The 26,478-nt window shown below is 41.0% G+C and overlaps 1 protein-coding gene across 1 annotated transcript in view; it reads right to left on the reverse strand.

Moving 5' to 3' along the window:
* The window catches only part of BMAL1 (basic helix-loop-helix ARNT like 1), a 274,533-nt gene that overhangs the window by 145,507 nt on the left and 102,548 nt on the right, over nt 1–26,478 (reverse strand). Inside the window, exon 2 of the mRNA XM_053720246.1 lies at nt 3,568–3,679. The gene's annotated coding sequence lies outside the window, so the exon portion shown is untranslated. The remainder of the gene's footprint in view (nt 1–3,567; nt 3,680–26,478) is intronic.

A 26,478-nucleotide genomic window follows, 5' to 3' on the forward strand; every position in this document is an offset into this window, starting at 1 on the left:
CATAGGGACAGCATTGCACAACAAAGCTCTTGTTAAAGGAATATGGAACCCAAACATTGTCTTGTGATTAAAAAATAGTTTCCAATTTACTTCTATTATCAATTTCTTTTTTTTCTTTTTTTATTATCATCATCATCATCATCATCAGGTATTTGTAGAGCGCCAACAGATTCTGCAGCGCTATGACAGGTGGTATACAAAATAACATTTACAGGGGTCAAGTGGGTAGAGTTGCACTGTTGTAGTCGGCTCTTATGAATGTGAACTACAAACAGCTTGACTCATAAGCTTACATGCTATGGGGTTTAAGGGGATAGCAGTGGAGACAGAAAAGTTAGTGTAGGTTGTATGCGTCCCTGAATAGTAGAGTTCAGGGAGCGATTGAAGCTTTCAAAACTAGGGGGACAGTCTTGTGGAGCGAGGCAGAGAGTTCCATAAGATGGGAGCCAGTCTGGAAAAGCTTTGAAAATGGAATTTGAGGAGGTAACAAGAGAGGAAAAGAGTAGGAGATCATGAGCGGAGCGAAGGGGACGGGAGGGAGAGTATCTGGAGACAAGGCTTGAGATGTAAGGGGGAGCAGTGCAGTTGAGGGCTTTGTGTGTCAGAGTGAGAATTATGTGTTTAATCCTGGGGCAAGAGGAAGCCAGTGAAGGGATTGGCAGAGAGGTGCAGCAGATGAAGAGCGACGTGTAAGGAAGATTAGCCTGGCAGAGGCGTTCATTATGGATTGTAAAGGAAATGGGATAGACGTGCATATACTAGCTTTTCAAGAAGCTTTGAAGCAAGATGGAGTAGGGAAATAGGGCGGAGGTTGGATCGAGAGAAGGTTTTTTTTGAGGACAGGTGTGACCAGTGCATGTTTAAGAGATGAGGGAAATATACCAGTGCTGAGGGAGAGATTGAAGATGTGTGTGAGTATAGGGGGAGTAGCTGTGAGGGGATGGGGTCGAGGGGACAGGTAGTGAGGTGAGAGGATAGTATAAGGGCAGAAACTTCTTCCTCTGTAACAGGGGCAAAAGAGCTACATTTTTGGCTATGTGGGTTTTGGATGATTGTGAGCTTTTGGGGGAGGGACCGGTAGTATGTTGAGAGCAGATTTCATTTCTGATGGAGTCGATTTTGTTGTTGAAGTAGCTGGCAAAATCTTGAGCTGAGAGAGAAGATGTAGTGGGAGGTGGGCTGAGAAGAGTATTAAATGTGGAGAACATATGTTTTGGGTTTGAAGTAAGAGTACAGATAAGAGTAGAGAAGTAATGTTGTTTATATAGATTAAGGGCAGAATAGTAAGAGTTCAAGATGAACTTATAGTAAAAAAAATCAACTGAACTCTGAGATTTCCTCTAGTGTCACTCAGCAGTACGGGAACATCTGCGTAGGTACTGTGTCAGAAGTTTATGCCAGGGCTGAGGATGAGTGTATGATTTCCGAGCTATGGTAGGTGGGAAATGTCAAGGACCGATGTAAGGGTGGAGTTGTAGTGGCAGATAGATTCATCAGGGCAGGAAAAGGAGGGGATAAACGAGAGGAGAGGTTTGAGAGAGCTAGCGAGCTGTTGCTGATCTAATGACTTGATTCTTCTGTGAAGTTTGGTGTGAGGAATAGAATGTGGGATAGTTGTAGGGAGGGAAGTGATGTTACAAGTGAAGAGGTGATGGTCAGAAAGAGGAAAAGGGGAGTTTGTGAAGTTTGAAATAGTGCATCGATAGCTGAAAATCAGATCAAGGGAGTGACCATCTTTGTGAGTGGGAGTCAGTCCATTGTGACAGGCCGAAAGAGGAAGTGAGTTGCAGAAGCTGTTTTACAGAGGAGGCAGTGGGATTATCAACAGGGAGGTTGAAGTCTCCAAGAATGAGGGCAGGGGTATCTCAGGAAAGGAAATAAGGTAGCCAGGCGGTAAAGTGATCTAGAAATAGAGTTGAGGAGCCAGGAGCCATATGACTGCAACACGTATAGAGAGTTGAGAGAATAAGCGAATCATGTGTGTTTTGAATAAAGAAAATGTGAGGGAAGAGAAAGGCTGTATTTGTTGAAAGGTGCAATGAGAGGAAAGTAAAATGACAACACCACCTCCTTGTCTATTATCAGACCTAGGACCCCCTCCCCATGTGACAGTGCGGCAGAGGAAGCTGTGTCTGAAGGAGAGAGTTAGGTTTCTGTGAGAGCCAGAAGATTGAGAGAGTTTGAGATAAAGAGGTCATGGATAGAAGTTAGCTTGTTGCAAAACAGAGCGAGAGTTCCATAGTGCACAAGTGAAGGAGTTGGTGGCTTTAGATGCAAGAGGAATAAGATTAAGGTTACCAGAGTTTTATTTTTAAAGCTTATTGAAGGGCACACGTGGGTGTGCAGGGCAAGGAAGTTGTGGGGGACCAGGATTAGGGGAGATGTCACCAGCAGCTAGTATGAGCAAGAGGGAGCGTGACATGAGATGCAGATTTGCAGTAATGTTTTGTGATGAGGTGCAAGGGGGAGAGAGAGTCTTTAGGAATGTGTGACGTTCATGAATACAAAAGCAAGGTGAGGTTAAAAGAGATGGGCTAATGAACAGTGCAGATGGTGAGGGGGAAGAAGTAATAGAGTAACGTAGTTTGTTAAAGAGGGAAAAGGTGGCAAAGATGAATATAAAGATATTGGGCATTTTTACAAAATAGTCAAACAGTGGGTAAAATACAGTATTACAACAGAACTCGCCTTATCCCTTGTCCAATCCTTGTATAATTCTTTGTGCCTCACAGATGATCTTACAATACTGCTATCTAAGCCTGCATTGCTTCCCCTTAGCAGTGTTACATTTATAGGCCAGAGCTGATAGCAATAAATTAGGTAGTGACATGATCAAAGACAGTCAAAAGGCCAATTGGGAAAGTGTGATTCAGGGGGAGATAAGTAAAAATAACAAACAATAGAATTTAGGGGAAGCTGGGGTTATTGACAAGGTTTGAACCTCACATAGATAAAGACAAGATATCAGCAGTGTAAATACATAACTTATTACACAGACAACAGGCAAACACCATAAGAGAGACTTGCAGTACAAATGACACAAAACAAATGTGCTTCCTTCTCATGATATTCTGTGCTAAAGAGATACCTACGTAGGCATCTGGAGCACTACTTGACAGGAAATAGTGCTGCCCTCTAGTGCTCTTGTAAGGTCTTGCAAAACCGCTGCCATATAGTGCTCCAAAAATTGTCCGGCTCCTAAGCATTACGTCCCTGCATTTCAACAAAAGATACCAAGAGAACGAAGAAGAAAAAATAATAATAGAAGAAAATAATAAAGTTGTTCAAAATCACATGCTCTGTCTGAATCATGAAAGAAAACATTTTGGGTTTCATATCCCTTTATATTTCAACACGTGATGCAGCATTGCATGTGGGAGGCATCATAAATGTTGTCTTTAGTATCAACAAAAGTTATCAAGAGAAGTAGGTGCATTTGATAATCTGCATAAACTTGGTACAATTAAGTCTTCGTGATTTGGATAGATACAATTTTACAACAAAAAGTTTCAGACTGAGCAGGGTGGAAACAAAACGACATTACTGCACAAATATAAAAGGACTTACCTGAGAGATGGCTTTGAGGACAATTAGGGACAAACCGTGTGACAAAAAAACCCTGTGGTCAGAATAGACTGACAGTCACCTACTAACCATCTTCATACTTAGTACTGGTAAACTGTAAAAAAAAAATCATTACATCACAAAAACAATTTAAATATATTTCACACATTTGATATAACCCAGTATACAGGTACTGAGAAAAACAGAAACATAAAAACAGAACATGGTCAAAGAAGTAGATTAATCCCTTTACGACCTTATGACGTTCTATGCCGTCCTAACCGCAATTTTAAAAAAATCACACATTGTAGCCTAATACAGCATATATATATACACATACACCCAAACACACACATAATGTATGTATTGTGCTGTTATGCCATGCCTCCTACAAACTACCCCTGCACTGGGAGTAAAAAACAAGCAAAGTTTAAAAAATATGTCACACTGTTGTCAGTCTGCCGTGGCACACCTGAGGATCTCTCACGACACACTGGTTAAAAAACACTGCTTTAAAGCCATTAGGACGGCATAGAACGACATAGCCTTTTATCTATACTAAAGCCAAAGGCGCTTCCTGAATGGGATCGTGGGCTGGAGGGCGTGCCTAGCGTCATAGTCCCCCCCCCCGACGTGATCACATCATTGCATGAACAATCACATGATTTACATTTCTTACATCAGGCTTAACAGCCATTTAGTGCTTAAAAGAAAAAGCACACACACTGCACTCTCAAACTGGACTGGGTACACATACAATGACCCTGCAAAACTCACAGCCCTGGGTGCTCACCAGTACTCACAGACAACTGCACTATTTTTCCTTTGAGCTGTGCACCCAGGCTTGCCTGGGGTTAACTGCCTGAGTCCCTCAGCTGTCTAAGTGCTGGTGAGCACACAGGGATGTGAGTTTTGCAGGGTCATGGGATGTGTACCCAGTCCAGTTTGAGAGTGCAGTCCAATTCTGTGTTTTGTATGGGTCTTGGGAAATTCCAAAGGGCCGGTGCCACTCTTGTTCATATATCAGTGTGTTTGGTTGAAAGCTGCATTGTGTGGCTGTAGGAAAAGACCTTGATGTGGTCCTGGGCCTATAACCATTTGGCCAAATGCGGTAACTAACGTTTCCATTTTGCTTTTAAAGGGACAGGAAACCTAAAATTTCTCATTTATGATTTGGATAGAACAGAGTTTTAAACAACTTTCCAATTTACTTCTATTATTACATTTACTTAATTCTCTTGTTATCCTTTGCTGAAGGAGCAGCATTGCACTAATGGGAGCTAGCTGAACACATCTAGTTAGCCAATCACAAGAGACAAATGTGTGCAGGCACCAATCAGCAACTAGTTCCCACTAGTGTAGGATGTGTGCATATTGAATTTAAAAGTGTCTTAAAATGACATGCTCTATCTGGATCGTGCAAGTATAATTTTGACTCTCCTATCCCTTTAATCTAGCTAGCTGTGTGCTTGCAAGAGTGCCAGACTTTCTATATATTCAATATATACACAGTCACACACAGTATATATATATATATATATATATATATATATATATATATATATATATATATATATATATATATATATATATATATATATATATATATATATATATATATAATATATTAACAGGCAAGATTGAAGGAATATAAGCTCTACATCAACAGACCAGATTTTCATTACAGCTGAACCAGTGCACAGGTGAAGTGATCAGCTAATGGGTAATAGCCGGTTAGTACCCATGGTGTTACTGATCAGCTGATTACTTCATCTGTGCACTGGCTATAATAAAAAACCTGGCCTGTTAGGGGTACTTGAGCGCCGTGGTTGAGAAACACTGATCTACATAACGTATAAAACAGAATAATCATGTAACATAATGTAAAGGCATGATTTCTAAATGCACACAACGTGGATGAAAAAAAGATATAGAAAGGATATAGACCTAACAACTGAATAGATTACTATAGAATGCTGTTAAAATTAGGCCACACACATTAAGAAATTTTTCTTTACGGAAATATTGTTGGACATTTACGTATGACATATTGCAAAAGGAAAGAACAAGAGTTGTACCTTTCTCAAGCCCCTATAAGAGAAAATAAAAATAACAAAAACGCAGTCTCTCTTCCACACAGGTCCAATCACTTCCTAGCCTCTCTCCCACATGGCCCAATCACATCCCAGCCTCTCTCCCACATGGCCCAATCACATCCCAGCCTCTCTCCCCCACGGGCCCAATCACATCCCAGCCTCTCTCCCACATGGGCCCAATCACATCCCAGCCTCTCTCCCACACGGGCCCAATCACATCCCAGCCTCTCTCCCACACGGGCCCAATCACATCCCAGCCTCTCTCCCACACAGGCCCAATCACATCCCAGCCTCTCTCCCACATGAACCTAATCATGTTTCAATACTTTTCAAATGATCCTGTGGTTGCAGAATACATTGAGATGGATTTTACAAGCATAGGTGTTATTTGGGCATTTACCATGAATCTTAGAAACGGTAATACAGGTTATCTATCAAGGTGGCTATGCACTCAATGTATTATACTGAAAAGCGTGTCCTTCCCCCCCATGGTAACATGCTTTTTTGTTTGTTTGTTAGTTAAGCAACGTATGTTACTATAAAAAGAAAAATAGAAATATAGAAAAAACTCTGATCTGGTGTTTACAGAATGAGTTATGTTGGCTTGGTTACAACTCTGGCACAAAAAAAATGAATAATCTCTGTTTTATATTAAAAATGCTGGTGTCTCAGGAAAAATGTGCATAATATAAAGGAACAATCAAAATAGCTAACGCCACATGTGGGGGGAAAAAACTAAATTTATGCTTACCTGATAAATTGATTTCTTCTATGGTAAGACGAGTCCACGGATTCATCCTTTACTTGTGGGATATTATCCTTCCCTACAGGAAGTGGCAAAGAGCACCACAGCAAAGCTGTCTATATAGCTCCTCCCTTAGCTCCACCCCCCAGCCATTTGACCGAAGGTACAGGAAGAAAAAGGAGAAACTACAAGGTGCAGAGGTGACTGAGTTTAAATCAAAAAAATATAATCTGTCTTAAAATGACAGGGTGGGCCGTGGACTCGTCTTACCATAGAAGAAATCAATTTATCAGGTAAGCATAAATTTAGTTTTCTTCTATAAAGGTAAGACGAGTCCACGGATTCATCCTTTACTTGTGGGATACAATACCAAAGCTACAGGACACGGATGAACGGGAGGGACAAGACAGATGGTTAAACAGAAGGCACCACTGCTTGAAGAACTTTTCTCCCAAAAACAGCCTCCGAAGAAACAAAGGTATCAAATTTGTCACAATTGTCACAATTTGTCGCAGCCTTACAAATCGGTTCCACAGAAGCATCATTTTTAAAAGCCCATGTGGAAGCCACCGCTCTAGTAGAGTGAGCTGTAATTCTTTCAGGAGGCTGCTGTCCAGCAGTCTCGTATGCCAAACGGATGATGCTTTTCAGCCAAAAGGCAAGAGAGGTAGCCGTAGCTTTTTGACCTCTACGTTTTCCAGAATAGACAACAAACAAAGAAGATGTTTGACGGAAATCTTTGGTCGCTTGCAAGTAAAACTTGAAAGCACGAACCACGTCCAAGTTGTGCAATAGACGCTCCTTCTTAGAGGAAGGATTAGGACACAGAGAAGGAACAACAATTTCTTGATTAATATTTTATCACCTCTTTCACTTTACCCTTCCTAGTCCTTAGAGTAGGCAAAGAGAATGACTGGGGGTGGAGCTAAGGGAGGAGCTATATAGACAGCTCTGCTGTGGTGCTCTTTGCCACTTCCTGTAGGGAAGGATAATATCCCACAAGTAAAGGATGAATCCGTGGACTCGTCTTACCTTTATAGAAGAAAACGAACCAATCAATCAGGTAAATCATTGGTTAAATGAACAAAGCCCAATTTGTACTGTAAACAATATAATGATCTATTTAGTCAGATTTAACATCTGCATTGTTAAAAAAATCACGCAGCCCAGGACAATGTATCAGCGCTACTTAGAGAGATACGGCTTGTGAGAATACGTACATATGCAACAATAACTGGCTTTTGTCCTTATCAGGCATGGCATAGCAGGAGCTTAGTGCAATACTATAACTATATGTAGGAAAAGGACATACAAGTGCAATAAGGAAATGCTCTTTTGGGTAAAAGCATTTTAACCCATGTAAAGGGGTGAAGCCCAAAGATAAAAAGTCAGCTCCATTGCAGCAATGCGGTTCTGTTTCAGAACAGCAGATGACTGGTGATTGATGCCTACTCACATATGCCTTTCATCATTGGCTGTGTTCAGCTACAAACACGAGAGAGGAGTGAGAAGGTGACAAAGTGAGAAGAGAAAAAAGAACACGAGAGAGAGCAAAAGAAAGCAAGAGAGCAAAAGAAAGCAAGCGGGAAAAAAAGAGGCGAGAGAGAGAGAGCACGATAGAGAGCGAGCAAGAGTACACGATAGAGAGAGAGAGAGAGAGAGCACGATAGAGAGCGAGAGAGAGAGAGAGCACGATAGGGAGCGAGAGAGAGAGCACGATAGAGAGCGAGAGAGAGAGCACGATAGAGAGAGCGCGAGAGCGAGAAAGTGACAACGAGAAAGAGAGATACATTGTATTACAGTGCTTTGTTGTTTGTTTAATGGATGTCCTGTACTTAATAAAACACTGTGGGTGTTACTTAAAGTAAACTCTCCCTTTCATAAAATAAGATCTGGAATGTTAGTGATATTTTAGATGGAGGTTCATTAATCAGATGTAATGAAGATGGGCTATAAAACTTCCTTTTTAAATATAGATATGAAATTCAAATTTCCCTCACTCCACCGCCCACTTCAAAAGTCAATTTTTCCGTGAGCTAATGATTTGATTTTTTCTCCAATAAGTGCTGCTCTAGCTACAACAAAGTTCCGTATGGGGAGAGTGCTTATTGGACAATTCAAACTGTTCGCTCACAAAAAAAATTTACTTTTGAAGCGAGCGGTGGAGCGCAGGGAATTTGAATTTAATTTCTATACTAAAAAGTAAGTTATAGCACATCTTTATTACAACTGATGAATAAAATTCCATCTAAAACATCACTAACATTCCAGATCTGATTTTAAAGAAGGGGAAAGTTTACCATAACTAACTTATGCAAAATATACTTTTCTGTTGATCTTTCAAATGTACAGTTGTGCTCATAAGTTTACGTATCCTGGCAGAATGTATGATTTCTTGGTAATTTTTCAGAGAATATGAAGAACACAAACCCTATAATGATAGTAGAATCCTAAGCTGTACTAGCCTGAGTAGATACCTAACCATCTATATAGCTTTATCCTTTTTCCCTAGCTTTTAGCGCCAGTACACAACTCTTGTTTTGTAATTACCTTTCATCATAGGCCTTGTTGCCTCCTCTCTAAAAGTAGTGTTTATGGTTGTGGCCAAAAAGCTCAATTTTGGTCTCATCACTCCAAATGACTTAGTGCCAGAAGGTTTGAGGCTTGTCTCCGTGCTGTTTGGCGTATTGTAAGTGGGTTACTTTGTGGCATTGGGTAGTAATTTCTTTCCTCATGGTGACTCGACCATGCAGCCCATCTTTCTTCAAGTGCCTCCTTATTGTGCATCTTGAAACAGCCACACCACATGTTTTCAGAGAGTCCTGTATTTCACCTGAAGTTATTTGTGGGTTTTTCTTTGCATCACGAACAATTTTCCTGGCAGTTGTGGCTGAAATTTTAGTTGGTCTACCTGACCGTGGTTTGGTTTCAACAGAACCCCTCATTTTCCACTTCTTGATTAGAGTTTGAACACTGTTGATTGGCATTCTCAATTCCTTGGATATCTTTTTATTTCCCTTTCCTGTTTTATACAGTTCAACTACCTTTTCCCGCAGATCCTTTGACAATTCTTTTGCTTTCCCCATGACTCAGAATCCAGAAACGTCAGTGCAGCATTGGATGAAAGATATAAGGGTCTGTCAGGAGTCCAGAAACTCATTGACCTTTTATACACACACACACACTAATTACAAGCAAACAGATCACAGGTGAGGATGGTTACCTTTAACAGCCATTCAAACCCCTTTGTGTCAACTTGTGTGCATGTTATCAGGCCAAAATCACCAGGGTGTGTAAACTTTTGATCAGGGTCATTTGGGTAGTTTCTGTTGTCATTATGATTTAAAAAGAGTAAATACAGTTGATTGATAATAAATGGCTTCAGCCAAACACTAGCCATGAGTGAAAGACAAGTTTCTGTGTTATCATTCATATTCTCTGAAAAATGGCCAAGAAATCATAAATTCTGCCAGGGTATGTAAACTTATAAGCACAACTATATGTGTCTGTTATTTTAAGACTTATCCAAATATGGTTTCTGAAAAATTCTAAACTTGTATTTAGAACAACTTAGAAGCAGAATTAAATGGGAACAAAAATGAATTTGAAAAATGAAGCAAATATCCTTCTCAAGCTCCTCGTGATTTCTGCAGTCTCAATCTTTTGATGGTTATGGCAGGTGCACATAACCATAGTTAAGAGATAACCGCTTCCCCAGCATGTGCATTTATATAATTACATCAGTAATGTCAGAAACAAGTAAGATCTCCCTTACTGCTGTGAAAAGAATTATGCATCTGCTGGTGTAATTAAACAACAGCACTGCCCCATTTTACATAACAAGCCATGATTCCATAGCATAAACAATTCTTTAAAAGTGATTTTATATAGAAAATGAGAATTAGCACATATGGCAATTGCTATCAAGAATTTGGGTGGTCCAGGCCCACAGTCTTGGAGGTCTATGGGAAAGGTCTGGTTAGTCCAGGAGATGTGTTTAGATAATCGGGTCATGACCATTTGGGGTGACTTGGGTGTTCACCATGTTTTAGAATAGCAGGACAAAGAGAGAGAGAGAGAGAGAGAGAGAGAAAACATAATTTATGCTTACCTGATAAATTCCTTTCTTCTGTTGTGTGATCAGTCCACGGGTCATCATTACTTCTGGGATATTATCTGCTCCCCTACAGGAAGTGCAAGAGGATTCACCCAGCAGAGTTGCTATATAGCTCCTCCCCTCTACGTCACCTCCAGTCATTCGACCAAAGACCAACGAGAAAGGAGAAGCCAAGGGTGTAGTGGTAACTGAATTATAATTTAAAAAATATGTACCTGCCTTAAAAAACAGGGCGGGCCGTGGACTGATCACACAACAGAAGAAAGGAATTTATCAGGTAAGCATAAATTATGTTTTCTTCTGTTATGTGTGATCAGTCCACGGGTCATCATTACTTCTGGGATACCAATACCAAAGCAAAAGTACACGGATGACGGGAGGGATAGGCAGGCTCATTATACAGAAGGAACCACTGCCTGAAGAACCTTTCTCCCAAAAATAGCCTCCGAAGAAGCAAAAGTGTCAAATTTGTAAAATTTGGAAAAAGTATGAAGCGAAGACCAAGTTGCAGCCTTGCAAATCTGTTCAACAGAGGCCTCATTCTTAAAGGCCCAAGTGGAAGCCACAGCTCTAGTGGAATGAGCTGTAATTCTTTCAGGAGGCTGCTGTCCAGCAGTCTCATAGGCTAAACGTATTATGCTACGAAGCCAAAAAGAGAGAGAGGTAGCAGAAGCTTTTTGACCTCTCCTCTGTCCAGAATAAACGACAAACAGGGAAGAAGTTTGGCGAAAATCTTTAGTTGCCTGCAAGTAGAACTTGAGGGCACGAACTACATCCAGATTGTGTAGAAGACGTTCCTTCTTTGAAGAAGGATTTGGACACAAGGATGGAACAACAATCTCTTGATTGATATTCCTGTTAGATACAACCTTAGGTAAGAACCCAGGTTTAGTACGCAGAACTACCTTGTCTGAGTGAAAGATCAGATAAGGAGAATCACAATGTAGGGCTGATAACTCAGAGACTCTTCGAGCCGAGGAAATAGCCATTAAAAATAGAACTTTCCAAGATAACAATTTTATATCAATGGAATGAAGGGGTTCAAACGGAACACCCTGTAAAACGTTAAGAACTAAGTTTAAACTCCATGGCGGAGCAACAGTTTTAAACACAGGCTTGATCCTAGCTAAAGCCTGACAAAAGGCCTGGATGTCTGAATTTTCTGACAGACGCCTGTGTAACAAGATGGACAGAGCTGAGATCTGTCCCTTTAATGAGCTAGCCGATAAACCCTTTTCTAAACCTTCTTGTAGAAAAGACAATATCCTAGGAATCCTAACCTTACTCCAGGAGTAATCTTTGGATTCACACCAGTATAGGTATTTACGCCATATTTTATGGTAAATCTTTCTGGTAACAGGCTTCCTAGCCTGTATCAGGGTATCAATAACCGACTCAGAAAAACCACGTTTTGATAAAATCAAGCGTTCAATTTCCAAGCAGTCAGCTTCAGAGAAGTTAGACTTTGATGTTTGAATGGACCCTGAATCAGAAGGTCCTGTCTTAGAGGTAGAGACCAAGGCGGACAGGATGACATGTCCACTAGATCTGCATACCAAGTCCTGCGCGGCCATGCAGGCGCTATTAGAATCACTGATGCTCTCTCCTGTTTGATTTTGGCAATCAATCGAGGAAGCAGTGGGAAGGGTGGAAACACATAAGCCATCCTGAAGTTCCAAGGTGCTGTCAAAGCATCTATCAGAACCGCTCCCGGATCCCTGGATCTGGATCCGTAGCGAGGAAGTTTGGCGTTCTGGCGAGACGCCATGAGATCTATCTCTGGTTTGCCCCAACGTCGAAGTATTTGGGCAAAGACCTCCGGATGAAGTTCCCACTCCCCCGGATGAAGAGTCTGGCGACTCAAGAAATCCGCCTCCCAGTTCTCCACTCCCGGGATGTGGATTGCTGACAGGTGGCAAGAGTGAGACTCTGCCCAGCGAATTATCTTTGATACTTCTATCATTGCTAGGGAGCTTCTTGTCCCTCCTTGATGGTTGATGTAAGCTACAGTCGTGATGTTGTCCGACTGAAACCTGATGAACCCCCGAGTCTTTAACTGGGGCCAAGCTAGAAGGGCATTGAGAACTGCTCTCAATTCCAGAATGTTTATTGGCAGGAGACTTTCCTCCTGACTCCATTGTCCCTGAGCCTTCAGAGAATTCCAGACAGCGCCCCAACCTAGAAGGCTGGCGTCTGTTGTTACAATTGTCCAGTCCGGCCTGCTGAACGGCATCCCCCTGGACAGATGTGGTCGAGAAAGCCACCATAGAAGAGAGTTTCTGGTCTCTTGATCCAGATTCAGAGTGGGGGACAAATCTGAGTAATCCCCATTCCACTGACTCAGCATGCACAATTGCAGCGGTCTGAGATGTAGGCGTGCAAAGGGTACTATGTCCATTGCTGCTACCATTAAGCCGATCACCTCCATGCATTGAGCTACTGACGGGAGTTGAATGGAATGAAGGACACGGCATGTATTTAGAAGCTTTGTTAATCTGTCTTCTGTCAGATAAATCTTCATTTCTACAGAATCTATAAGAGTCCCCAAGAATGGAACTCTTGTGAGAGGCAAGAGAGAACTCTTCTTTTCGTTCACTTTCCATCCATGCGACCTTAGAAATGCCAGAACTAACTCTGTATGAGACTTGGCAGTTTGAAAGCTTGAAGCTTGTATCAGAATGTCGTCTAGGTACGGAGCTACCGAAATTCCTCGCGGTCTCAGAACCGCTAGAAGGGCACCCAGAACCTTTGTGAAGATTCTTGGAGCCGTAGCCAATCCGAATGGAAGGGCTACAAACTGGTAATGCCTGTCTAAGAAGGCAAACCTTAGATACCGGTAATGATCTTTGTGAATCGGTATGTGAAGGTAAGCATCCTTTAAATCCACTGTGGTCATGTACTGACCCTTTTGGATCATGGGTAAGATTGTCCGAATAGTTTCCATTTTGAACGATGGAACTCTTAGGAATTTGTTTAGGATCTTTAAATCCAAGATTGGCCTGAAAGTTCCCTCTTTTTTGGGAACCACAAACAGGTTTGAGTAAAACCCTTGTCCTTGTTCCGACCGCGGAACCGGATGGATCACTCCTCATTAATAATAGATCTTGTACACAGCGTAGAAACGCGTCTTTCTTTATTTGGTTTGTTGACAACCTTGACAGATGAAATCTCCCTCTTGGGGGAGATAATTTGAAGTCTAGAAGGTATCCCTGAGATATGATCTCTAGCGCCCAGGGATCCTGGACATCTCTTGCCCAAGCCTGGGCGAAGAGAGAGAGTCTGCCCCCCACTAGATCCGGTCCCGGATCGGGGGCCCTCGGTTCATGCTGTCTTAGGGGCAGCAGCAGGTTTTCTGGCCTGCTTGCCCTTATTCCAGGACTGGTTAGGTTTCCAGCCTTGTCTGTAACGAGCAACAGCTCCTTCCTGTTTTGGTGCAGTGGAAGTTGATGCTGCACCTGCTTTGAAATTCCGAAAGGGACGAAAATTAGACTGTCTAGCCTTAGCTTTGGCTTTGTCTTGAGGTAGAGCGTGGCCCTTACCTCCTGTAATGTCAGCGATAATTTCTTTCAAACCGGGCCCAAATAAAGTTTGCCCCTTGAAAGGTATATTAAGTAATTTGGACTTAGAAGTTACATCAGCCGACCAGGATTTTAGCCACAGCGCCCTACGTGCCTGAATGGCGAATCCTGAGTTCTTAGCCGTAAGTTTGGTTAAATGTACTACGGCCTCCGAAATGAATGAATTAGCTAGTTTAAGGACTCTAAGCCTGTCCGTAATGTCGTCCAGCGTAGCGGAACTAAGGTTCTCTTCCAGAGACTCAATCCAAAATGCTGCCGCAGCCGTAATCGGCGCGATGCATGCAAGGGGTTGCAATATAAAACCTTGTTGAACAAACATTTTCTTAAGGTAACCCTCTAATTTTTTATCCATAGGATCTAAAAAAGCACAGCTATCCTCCACCGGGATAGTGGTGCGCTTAGCTAAAGTAGAAACTGCTCCCTCCACCTTAGGGACCGTTTGCCATAAGTCCCGTGTGGTGGCGTCTATTGGAAACATCTTTCTAAATATTGGAGGGGGTGAGAACGGCACACCGGGTCTATCCCACTCCTTAGTAACAATTTCAGTTAATCTCTTAGGTATAGGAAAAACGTCAGTACTCGCCGGTACCGCAAAGTATTTATCCAACCTACACATTTTCTCTGGTATTGCAACAGTGTTACAATCGTTAAGAGCCGCTAAGACCTCCCCTAGTAATACACGGAGGTTTTCCAATTTAAATTTAAAATTTGAAATATCTGAATCCAATCTGCTTGGATCAGAACCGTCACCTACAGAATGAAGCTCTCCGTCCTCATGCTCTGCAAGCTGTGACGCAGTATCAGACATGGCCCTAGAATTATCAGCGCACTCTGTTCTCACCCCAGAGTGATCACGCTTGCCTCTTAGTTCTGGTAACTTAGCCAAAACTTCAGTCATAACAGTAGCCATATCTTGTAATGTTATCTGTAATGGCTGCCCAGATGTACTAGGCGCCATAATATCACGCACCTCCCGGGCGGGAGACGCAGGTACTGACACGTGAGGCGAGTTAGACGGCATAACTCTCCCCTCGCTGTTTGGTGAAATTTGTTCAATTTGTACAGATTGGCTTTTATTTAAAGTAGCATCAATACAGTTAGTACATAAATTTCTATTGGGCTCCACCTTGGCATTGGAACAAATGACACAGGTATCTTCCTCTGAATCAGACATGTTTAACACACTAGCAATAAACATGCAACTTGGTTACAATCTTATTTAACAAAAACGTACTGTGCCTCAAAGAAGCACTAAACGATTAAATGACAGTTGAAATAATGAACTGAAAAACAGTTATAGCATCACTCTTTAAAAAACAACACAACTTGTTAGCAAAGGTTTGTTCCCATTAGTAAAGTAACACTAATTAAATTTTAAAACACAGTCACTACATAAGTCTCACAGCTCTGCTGAGAGAATCTACCTCCCTTCAAAGAAGTTTGAAGACCCCTGAGTTCTGTTAGAGATGAACCGGATCATGCAGAAAATACAAGAGTAACTGACTGGAAATTTTTGATGCGTAGCAAAGAGCGCCAAAAACGGCCCCTCCCCCTCACACACAGCAGTGAGAGAGAAACGAAACTGTCATAATCAAAACAAGCAAACTGCCAAGTGGAAAAATAATGCCCAATATTTATTCACTCAGTACCTCAGAAATGCAAACGATTCTACATTCCAGCAAAAACGTTTAACATGAATTAAATACCTATTAAAAGGTTTAATGTACTTTTACAGAGTAATTCCGGTGAAATACCATCCCCAGAATACTGAAGTGTAGAGTATACATACATGACATTATAACGGTATGGTAGGATTTTCTCATCAATTCCATTCAGAAAATAAAAACTGCTACATACCTCAATGCAGATTCAACTGCCCGCTGTCCCCTGATCTGAAGCTTTTACCTCCCTCAGATGGCCGAGAAACAGCAATATGATCTTAACTACTCCGGTTAAAATCATAAGAAAAACTCTGGTAGATTCTTCTTCAAACTCTGCCAGAGAAGTAATAACACGCTCCGGTGCTATTGTAAAATAACAAACTTTTGATTGAAGTTATAAAAACTAAGTATAATCACCATAGTCCTCTCACACCTCCTATCTAGTCTTTGGGTGCAAGAGAATGACTGGAGGTGACGTAGAGGGGAGGAGCTATATAGCAACTCTGCTGGGTGAATCCTCTTGCACTTCCTGTAGGGGAGCAGATAATATCCCAGAAGTAATGATGACCCGTGGACTGATCACACATAACAGAAGAAAGGAGAGCTAAGTTAACAGTTACAGGATCTACCGCTAACTGAGGGAGGATTGCTGGGGAGCAATTTCACTTCTCTTCTTCATTCAGTGCTCTGTTACATATTATGTAGTTGGATAAAACTACACTGCAGTTTGGCAAAGTCAAAAGACATTTCTTATTCTAGTCTACTTAACCAATGCCACTTTACCCCCCCCCCCCCACACACACACGCACCAATTTAACAAATAGTTAAATATATATCCAAATTTATCTTCTATACAGGATCTGTATCATAAAGGCTTTTGTGGTTCAAGCAATTAATTGTCCTAACTGAAGTATGATCCACAAACTGCTATCTGACCTCTCAACATGTATCATTTGTAGCCCAGGACAATGGGGCTTGGGGCTGAAATCCAAATAGTAAAAACCAGAAATGCCCAGATGTTCAACTGTCTTGGGCAGGATTTGGATATTCATTATACGAGTTTTTTGTTGGGGTATGGACATTCCCAAGTCTAAGAGAAATTGGACTGTCAGGGAGCTAAAAAAAATGTCCAGAATACCACATCTTGCGAGTCAGAGGCAGCAGACCTAAACAGCTGCAAAATTAATATATACACATATTTTTTATTGATAACGCATAGGTATGGAGGTTAAATCTTTATCCCTAAGTGCAGATGCTTTTTATTTGGTTTAAGATCAGAACTCTATGATTAATGCAGGTTGTCTTTGTTTGGCTTTTTCAAACAACATATACAGTAAATAAGTCATTTAACTCGTTGCACACAATGCAACACCAGAAGATTATAGTTGGCTGCAACAGCAGTGATAATGTTCTGGGATTTCCCCCCCCCCCCTGAGAAAAAACACTTACAAATTTAAATTCAATTCACAGTTTTCCACATTTGTAAACATATTTCAGTTACTTTCATTCCTCATTCCAATCCATTTGAGTTTGACTATGTAATCAACTCGGCTGATTTTTGGCTTCCTTTTCTACAGTATTTTAATTCACTAATATTAATAAGATAATTGGTGCATATGTACGAGATGCAGAACATCAAGTTTCCTTATATTTAGATTATGTAAATCCACACGCAACTACATGAAATTTACTTTTCTCTGTGATCAAGACGATTAGAAAAATAAAATGAAAAATTGCAAAATTCCATGTAAAGTATTCTCTTAAATTGGAATGGCCTTGAATTTTAAAAACCGCCACAAAAGCTTCTACTAAGCACTTTGTACATCTAATCAGACGTCGCCAATAGTCTTTTTCCGGCATACACAAACACAGAAAGCTTTGGTAAGTCATTAAAATATGCAGTGTTCTCCCCAGTACCTATTAATAGGCACACCACCCAGCTAATTTAAGGTTTGTTGAATCTATTATCATTAAATCAATTTGTGTCAAATTATGCAATAAATTTTAGTTTTGGATAGCTATGTAACATTTATAAATTTACAGAAAATGTTATAGTATTGCAAAGGTATAACACCGCCCCCACCTGTTTAAATCAATATGGCACCCAACTGGCAACATTTTCAGTGGAGAATATCGATACGCATACTTTAAATGATTTCATAAAACATAGTCTTTATTAAATTGAAAATTATGCACTTTATGGGTAAATATTCTCTCTCCAACTGGAAAAAAACAAAACAACATATTTTTAGTCTGTTAGTATCATATAATATCAGTTGGTCAAGCAAGTACTGAATGTATTTAGATTAACGAAGCTACTACAGAGTTAAAAAATAGGCAACTGCATTTATCTACAAGAAAAAATAAATACAAAAAAAAAAAAAGATTCAAGTTGTAAAACAGTCAGCACGGTTAGCTGCAGAATGTACATTAGTCTGGCTGGTTTACAAGAAGCTGCTAATAAGGATTACAAGTAGCTGCAAATCAATAAATATATCTTTTTTACATCAAGTTTAAAAGGGACATGAAAGGTAAACTTAAAAAGGGACACTGAACCCCAATTTTTTCTTCCATGATCCAGATAGAGCATGCAAATTTAGGCAAATTCTAATTTACTCCTATTATAAATGTTTCTTCATTCTCTTGCTATCTTTGTTTGAAAGGCAAGAATGTACGTTTATCTGCACCATGAAAGTTTAAAGATTTTTTTAATTTGCTTCTATTAGCAAATCTACTTAAAATGGGTAGAAAAGTCAGAATTAAGATGTGCACAGGTAAATAAGCATTTCTCTTGTTAAGTGTATCCAGTCCACGGATCATCCATTACTTATGGGATATTAACTCCTCCCCAACAGGAAGTGCAAGAGGATTCACCCAGCAGAGCTGCTATATAGCTCCTCCCCTAACTGCCATTACCAGTCATTCTCTTGCACCCAACGAATAGATAGGATGTGTGAGAGGACTGTGGTGATTATACTTAGTTTCATACCTTCAATCAAAAGTTTGTTATTTTATAATAGCACCGGAGTGTGTTATTCCTTCTCTGGTAGAATTTGAAGAAGAATCTACCTGAGTTTTTCTATGATTTTAGCCGGAGTAGTTAAGATCATATTGCTGTTTCTCGGCCATCTGAGGAGAGGTAAACTTCAGATCAGGGGACAGCGGGCAGATTAATCTGCAAAGAGGTATGTAGCAGCTTATTATTTTCTGACAATGGAATTGATGAGAAAATTCTGCCATACCGATATAATGTAAACTCAGCCTTAAATGCAGTAGCAGCAACTGGTATCAGGCTGTCATGTATGTATATTTTACACTTCAGTATTCTGGGGAATGGCACTTCACTGGAATTATACTGTGTGCATAAGACTTTAGCCTAATTTGCAGGGACTAGCAACAGGCTTTTTAGTAACACTCAATTTATTAATGTTAAACGTTTTTTGCTGGCATGTAAAATCGTTTAATTTTCTGAGGTACTGGGTGAAAAAATGTTTTGGGCACTATTTTTTTTCCACTTGGCAGTCATTTTATTTAATTCATGACAGTTTACTGATCTCTCTCACTGTTATGTGTGAGGGGGAGGGGCCTTTTTTGGTGCTTTTGCTACGCATCAAAAAATTCAGTCAGAAGTTTATTGTCTTCCCTGCATGATCCGGTTCATCTCTACAGAACTCAGGGGTCTTCAAAACTTGTTTTGAGGGAGGTAATCACTCACAGCAGAGCTGTGAGATTGTAGTTGACTGTGATAAAAAAACGTTTATTTCTGTATTTTTTTTTTTTTTTTTTTTTCTGCTATCAGGGTTAGTTATCCTTTGCTAATGGGAGCAATCCTTTGCTAAAATTGTGTTTTTTACAAAGATTTGATGCTATAACTTTTCAGTTTATTAATTTTCAACTGTCATAACTTTTTCTGTGCTTCTTATAGGCACAGTACGTTTTCATATTATAGTAAATTACTTGAAAAGTATTTCCAAGTTGCTAGTTTATTTGCTAGTGTGTTAAACATGTCTGATTCAGAGGAAGATATCTGTGCTATATGTGCTAAAGCCAAAGTGGAGCCCAATAGAAATTTATGTACTAACTGTATTGATGCTACTTTAAATAAAAGTCAATCTGTACAAATTGAACATATTTCACCAAACAACGAGGGGAGAGTTATGCCGACTAACTCGCCTCACGTGTCAGTACCTGCATCTCCCGCTCGGGAGGTGCGTGATATTGTAGCGCCGAGTACATCTGGGCGGCCATTACAAATCACATTACAGGATATGGCTACTGTTATGACTGAAGTTTTGGCTAAATTACCAGAACTAAGAGGTAAGCGTGATCACTCTGGGGTGAGAACAGAGTGCGCTGATAATATTAGGGCCATGTCAGACACTGCGTCACAATTTGCAGAACATGAGGACGGAGAGCTTCATTCTGCGGGTGACGGTTCTGATCCAAACAAACTGGATTCAGATATTTCAAATTTTAAATTTAAGCTGGAAAACCTCTGTGTATTACTAGGGGAGGTGTTAGCGGCTCTGAATGATTGTAACACAGTTGCAATACCAGAGAAAATGTGTAGGTTGGATAAATATTTTGCGGTACCGGCGAGTACTGACGTTTTTCCTATACCTAAGAGACTTACTGAAATTGTTACTAAGGAGTGGGATAGACCCGGTGTGCCGTTCTCACCCCCTCCGATATTTAGAAAGATGTTTCCAATAGACGCCACCACACGGGACTTATGGCAAACGTTCCCTAAGGTGGAGGGAGCAGTTTCTACTTTAGCTAAGCGTACCACTATCCCGGTGGAGGATAGCTGTGCCTTTTCAGATCCAATGGATAAAAAGTTAGAGGGTTACCTTAAGAAAATGTTTGTTCAACAAGGTTTTATATTGCAACCTCTTGCATGCATTGCGCCTGTCACGGCTGCAGCAGCATTTTGGTTTGAGTCTCTGGAAGAGACACTTGAATCAGCTCCATTAGATGAGATTACACACAAGCTTAAAGCCCTTAAGTTAGCTAACTCATTTATTTCAGATGCCGTAGTACATTTAACTAAACTTACGGCTAAGAATTCCGGATTCGCCATTCAGGCACGCAGAGCACTGTGGCTAAAATCCTGGTCAGCTGACGTTACTTCTAAATCTAAATTGCTTAATATACCTTTCAAAGGGCAGACCTTATTCGGGCCCGGGTTGAAAGAAATTATCGCTGACATTACAGGAGGTAAAGGCCATGCCCTGCCTCAAGACAGAGCCAAACCTAAGGCTAGACAGTCTAATTTTCGTTCCTTTCGTAATTTCAAAGCAAGAGCAGCATCAACTTCCTCTGCACCAAAACAGGAAGGAGCTGTTGCTCGCTACAGACAAGGCTGGAGACTAACCAGTCCTGGAACAAGGGCAAGCAGGCCAGGAAACCTGCTGCTGCCCCTAAGACAGCATGAATCGAGGGCCCCCGATCCGGGAACGGATCTAGTGGGGGGCAGACTTTCTCTCTTCGCCCAGGCTTGGGCAAGAGATGTCCAGGATCCCTGGGCGTTAGAGATCATATCTCAGGGATACCTTCTAGACTTCAAATTCTCTCCCCCAAGAGGGAGATTTCATCTGTCAAGGTTGTCAACAAACCAAATAAAGAAAGAGGCGTTTCTACGCTGCGTACAAGATCTTTTATTAATGGGAGTGATCCATCCGGTTCCGCGGTCGGAACAAGGACAAGGGTTTTACTCAAATCTGTTTGTGGTTCCCAAAAAAGAGGGAACTTTCAGGCCAATCTTGGATTTAAAGATCCTAAACAAATTCCTAAGAGTTCCATCGTTCAAAATGGAAACTATTCGGACAATTTTACCCATGATCCAAAAGGGTCAGTACATGACCACAGTGGATTCACAAAGATCATTACCGGTATCTAAGGTTTGCCTTTCTAGACAGGCATTACCAGTTTGTAGCTCTTCCAATCGGATTGGCTACGGCTCCGAGAATCTTCACAAAGGTTCTGGGTGCTCTTCTGGCGGTACTAAGACCGCGAGGAATTGCGGTAGCTCCGTACCTAGACGACATTCTGATACAAGCTTCAAGCTTTCAAACTGCCAAGTCTCATACAGAGTTAGTACTGGCATTTCTAAGGTCGCATGGATGGAAGGTGAACGAAAAGAAGAGTTCTCTCTTTCCACTCACAAGAGTTCCCTTCTTGGGGACTCTTATAGATTCTGTAGAAATGAAGATTTACCTGACAGAAGACAGGTTAACAAAGCTTCAAAATGCATGCCGTGTCCTTCATTCCATTCAACACCCGTCAGTAGCTCAATGCATGGAGGTGATCGGCTTAATGGTAGCAGCAATGGACATAGTACCCTTTGCACGCCTACATCTCAGACCGCTGCAATTGTGCATGCTAAGTCAGTGGAATGGGGATTACTCAGACTTGTCCCCTACTCTGAATCTGGATCAAGAGACCAGAAATTCTCTTCTATGGTGGCTTTCTCGGCCACATCTGTCCAGGGGGATGCCATTCAGCAGGCCGGACTGGACAATTGTAACAACAGACGCCAGCCTACTAGGTTGGGGCGCTGTCTGGAATTCTCTGAAGGCTCAGGGACAATGGAATCAGGAGGAGAGTCTCCTACCAATAAACATTCTGGAATTGAGAGCAGTTCTCAATGCCCTTCTGGCTTGGCCCCAGTTAACAACTCGGGGGTTCATCAGGTTTCAGTCGGACAACATCACGACTGTAGCTTACATCAACCATCAGGGAGGGACAAGAAGCTCCCTAGCAATGATGGAAGTATCAAAGATAATTCGCTGGGCAGAGTCTCACTCTTGCCACCTGTCAGCAATCCACATCCCGGGAGTGGAGAACTGGGAGGCGGATTTCTTAAGTCGTCAGACTTTTCATCCGGGGGAGTGGGAACTTCATCCGGAGGTCTTTGCCCAAATACTTCGACGTTGGGGCAAACCAGAGATAGATCTCATGGCGTCTCGACAGAACGCCAAGCTTCCTCGTTACGGGTCCAGATCCAGGGATCCGGGAGCGGTTCTGATAGATGCTTTGACAGCACCTTGGACCTTCGGGATGGCTTATGTGTTTCCACCCTTCCCGATGCTTCCTCGATTGATTGCCAGAATCAAACAGGAGAGAGCATCAGTGATTCTAATAGCGCCTGCATGGCCACGCAGGACTTGGTATGCAGATCTAGTGGACATGTCATCCTGTCCACCTTGGTCGCTACCTCTGAAACAGGACCTTCTGATCCAGGGTCCCTTCAAACATCAAAATCTAACTTCTCTGAAGCTGACTGCTTGGAAATTGAACGCTTGATTTTATCAAAACGTGGTTTTTCTGAGTCAGTTATTGATACCTTAATACAGGCTAGGAAGCCTGTTACCAGAAAGATTTACCATAAGATATGGCGCAAATACTTATATTGGTGCGAATCCAAGAGTTACTCATGGAGTAAGGTTAGGATTCCGAGGATATTGTCTTTTCTACAAGAAGGTTTAGAAAAGGGTTTATCCGCTAGTTCCTTAAAGGGACAGATTTCAGCTCTGTCCATTCTTTTACACAAACGTCTGTCAGAAGTTCCGGACGTTCAAGCTTTTTGTCAGGCTTTAGCTAGGATCAAGCCTGTGTTTAAAACTGTTGCTCCACCATGGAGTTTGAACTTAGTTCTTAATGTTTTACAGGGGGTTCCGTTTGAACCCCTTCATTCCACTGATATCAAGTTGTTATCTTGGAAAGTTCTGTTTTTAATGGCGATTTCCTCGGCTCGAAGAGTCTCTGAGTTATCTGCCTTACATTGTGATTCTCCTTATCTGATTTTTCATTCAGACAAGGTAGTTCTGCGTACTAAACCTGGGTTCCTACCTAAGGTGGTCACTAACAGGAATATCAATCAAGAGATTGTGGTTCCATCTTTGTGTCCTAATCCTTCTTCGAAAAAGGAACGTCTGCTACACAATCTAGATGTAGTCCGTGCCCTGAAATTTTATCTACAGGCAACTAAGGATTTTCGACAAACGTCTTCCCTGTTTGTCGTTTATTCTGGTCAGAGGAGAGGTCAAAAAGCTTCGGCTACCTCTCTCTCCTTTTGGCTTCGTAGCATAATACGGTTAGCCTATGAGACTGCTGGACAGCAGCCTCCTGAAAGAATTACAGCACATTCTACTAGAGCTGTGGCTTCCACTTGGGCCTTTAAGAATGAGGCTTCTGTTGAACAGATTTGCAAGGCTGCAACTTGGTCTTCTCTTCATACTTTTTCCAAATTTTACAAATTTGACACTTTTGCTTCTTCGGAGGCTGTTTTTGGGAGAAAGGTTCTTCAGGCAGTGGTTCCTTCCGTATAAAGAGCCTGCCTGTCCCTCCCGTCATCCGTGTACTTTAGCTTTGGTATTGGTATCCCATAAGTAATGGATGATCCGTGGACTGGATACACTTAACAAGAGAAAACATAATTTATGCTTACCTGATAAATTTATTTCTCTTGTAGTGTATCCAGTCCACGGCCCGCCCTGTCACTTTAAGGCAGGTAATTTTTCCATTAAACTACAGTCACCACTGCACCCTATGGTTTTCCTTTCTCTGCATGTTTTCGGTCGAATGACTGGTAATGGCAGTTAGGGGAGGAGCTATATAGCAGCTCTGCTGGGTGAATCCTCTTGCACTTCCTGTTGGGGAGGAGTTAATATCCCATAAGTAATGGATGATCCGTGGACTGGATACACTACAAGAGAAATAAATTTATCAGGTAAGCATAAATTATGTTTTTCACAATATACTTCCATTAGCAAAACTGCTTCTAGTAAAAGTTATTGTTTTTGTTTTAGAAGCATACACACATATGCTGTGAGGGCTCATGCACAGAATTCAAGCTGCTGGTGGTGTAATATTGTGTATGTGAAGGGTACAAGCCACTGCTGACTATCTGAGGTGGTGTAGTGCTTGAATACTGGTGCAAAGTTCTCATAGCATATGTGCGTATGCCACTGGAAAAACAGTAATACATTTTACTAGAAGTATTTTTGCTAATGGAAGTATATTTCAAAAATGCTTCCAATTAAAATACATACATACATATTTCAGTTTTGACATTTCTATCCTTTTAAATGGACAGTGTACCATAATTTTTTTCCTCTTCTTTAATATGTTCCCAATGATCCATTTTATATTGCTGAAGAGAATTAAATTGTTTACAAATAGCTAACTTACTTTTATGTTGGCATTTGAAATAGCTAATTTTGCCTGTGGTAGCCCTCCTTTTACTGGAAGTTCCTATAGAAAAGCTGTCTAAACATAGCCAGCAGAAGAAATGACACTCCGAGTGAGGGTTAAAAGAGAGAAGTTATAAAATATTAACGTTCAATTGTTCGCTCTAAGTATTGAGCTTTAGAATACAGACAGAGATAATATAAAGATGCATGTGTGTGTACAAAAAGTGATAAAATAAGATGTGATTTCCCTGCAAGCTTAACCCATTTTAATGGGTTTTGGTTTCAAAGAACAAGACCAGAAATTTCATATACAAAAATAAACATAGAAGCAATTCCTCATACATGTTATACTCCCCCTGCTAGTATAACAAGAAATTGGAAACACATTAAGGGAAATACTATTTTACAGAACACTGTCCCTTAAATTATCTTGGTATCCTTTGTTGAAAAGCATAGGCAGGCTCAGGAGTACCAATGCACTACTGGGAACTAGCTGCTGATTGGTAGCTACACACGTCATTGGCCCGCCAGATTTGCTCAGCTACCTCCCAGTGTATTGTTGCTCTGTAGCTGACTATGCAGGGGTTAAATACATCATCGAATGCAAACAACAGCTCAATGATAAAAAGCTCTAGTTCATTTTCTATTTGCACTTTTAAGTTCTAGCGCATAATTTGCACAACTGCTTATCTCTGTGTCTAAAACAAGCAAAGTTAAAATTTGGAGCTGGACAAAACCAGAGCCAATAAGGGCTCGATTTATCAAGCCTTCTCTTGCTCTTCGACTGCCGGTTCTCACAAGAGAACCTGCAGTCAGCATTTACCAAGCAGCGATCATCAGAGCGCTGCTTCCTATGCTCTTCTCTACCTCTTAGGAGAATTGACAGCTCCTGCCCGCAGGGGGAAGCATTTCACACGAGCGCAGATATTGCTCTTTTAACAAATTGGTTTGTGGCAACCCTGTCGAGCAACGAGTCAGATGATGGTTAGCATTTTTTAGCAATAAAGTATTTTTAATTAACGTATGTACATTTTGTTTTAGACATAATGCTATTGCACACTTAATACACTACCGTATAAAGTAAATATAACTTTTATATGCACTGGGGAACTAAAACATTAGTGTGACTCACTTTATTGCTATACTCGCTTTATTGCGGTGGTCTGGAACTGAACCTGCAATATCTCAGAGGTACGCCTGTGTTTATTTATTAAATCTGTTTAACAAGCCTGATACAAGATACAAACACTACAAGCAAAAAAGGTTACAAACTTTAACACTCAAATCAGTTAAAAGGATAAAATGTATTTATATATTTATGATGCTTCCGACCTGCAATGCGGCATCATGTGTTGGAATTTAAAGGGATATGAAACCCAAGATCTCTCTTTCATGATTCAGATAGAGCATGCGTTTTTAAACAACTTTCTAATTTACTTCTATTATAGCTTTTTCTTCATTCTCTTGGTATCTTTAGTTGAAAAGAAGGATTGTAAGCTCAGGAACCGGCCCATTTCTAGAGC

The sequence above is a fragment of the Bombina bombina genome, chromosome 7 (genome assembly GCF_027579735.1).
Source record: "Bombina bombina isolate aBomBom1 chromosome 7, aBomBom1.pri, whole genome shotgun sequence".
NCBI classification, from domain to species: Eukaryota; Metazoa; Chordata; class Amphibia; order Anura; family Bombinatoridae; genus Bombina; species Bombina bombina.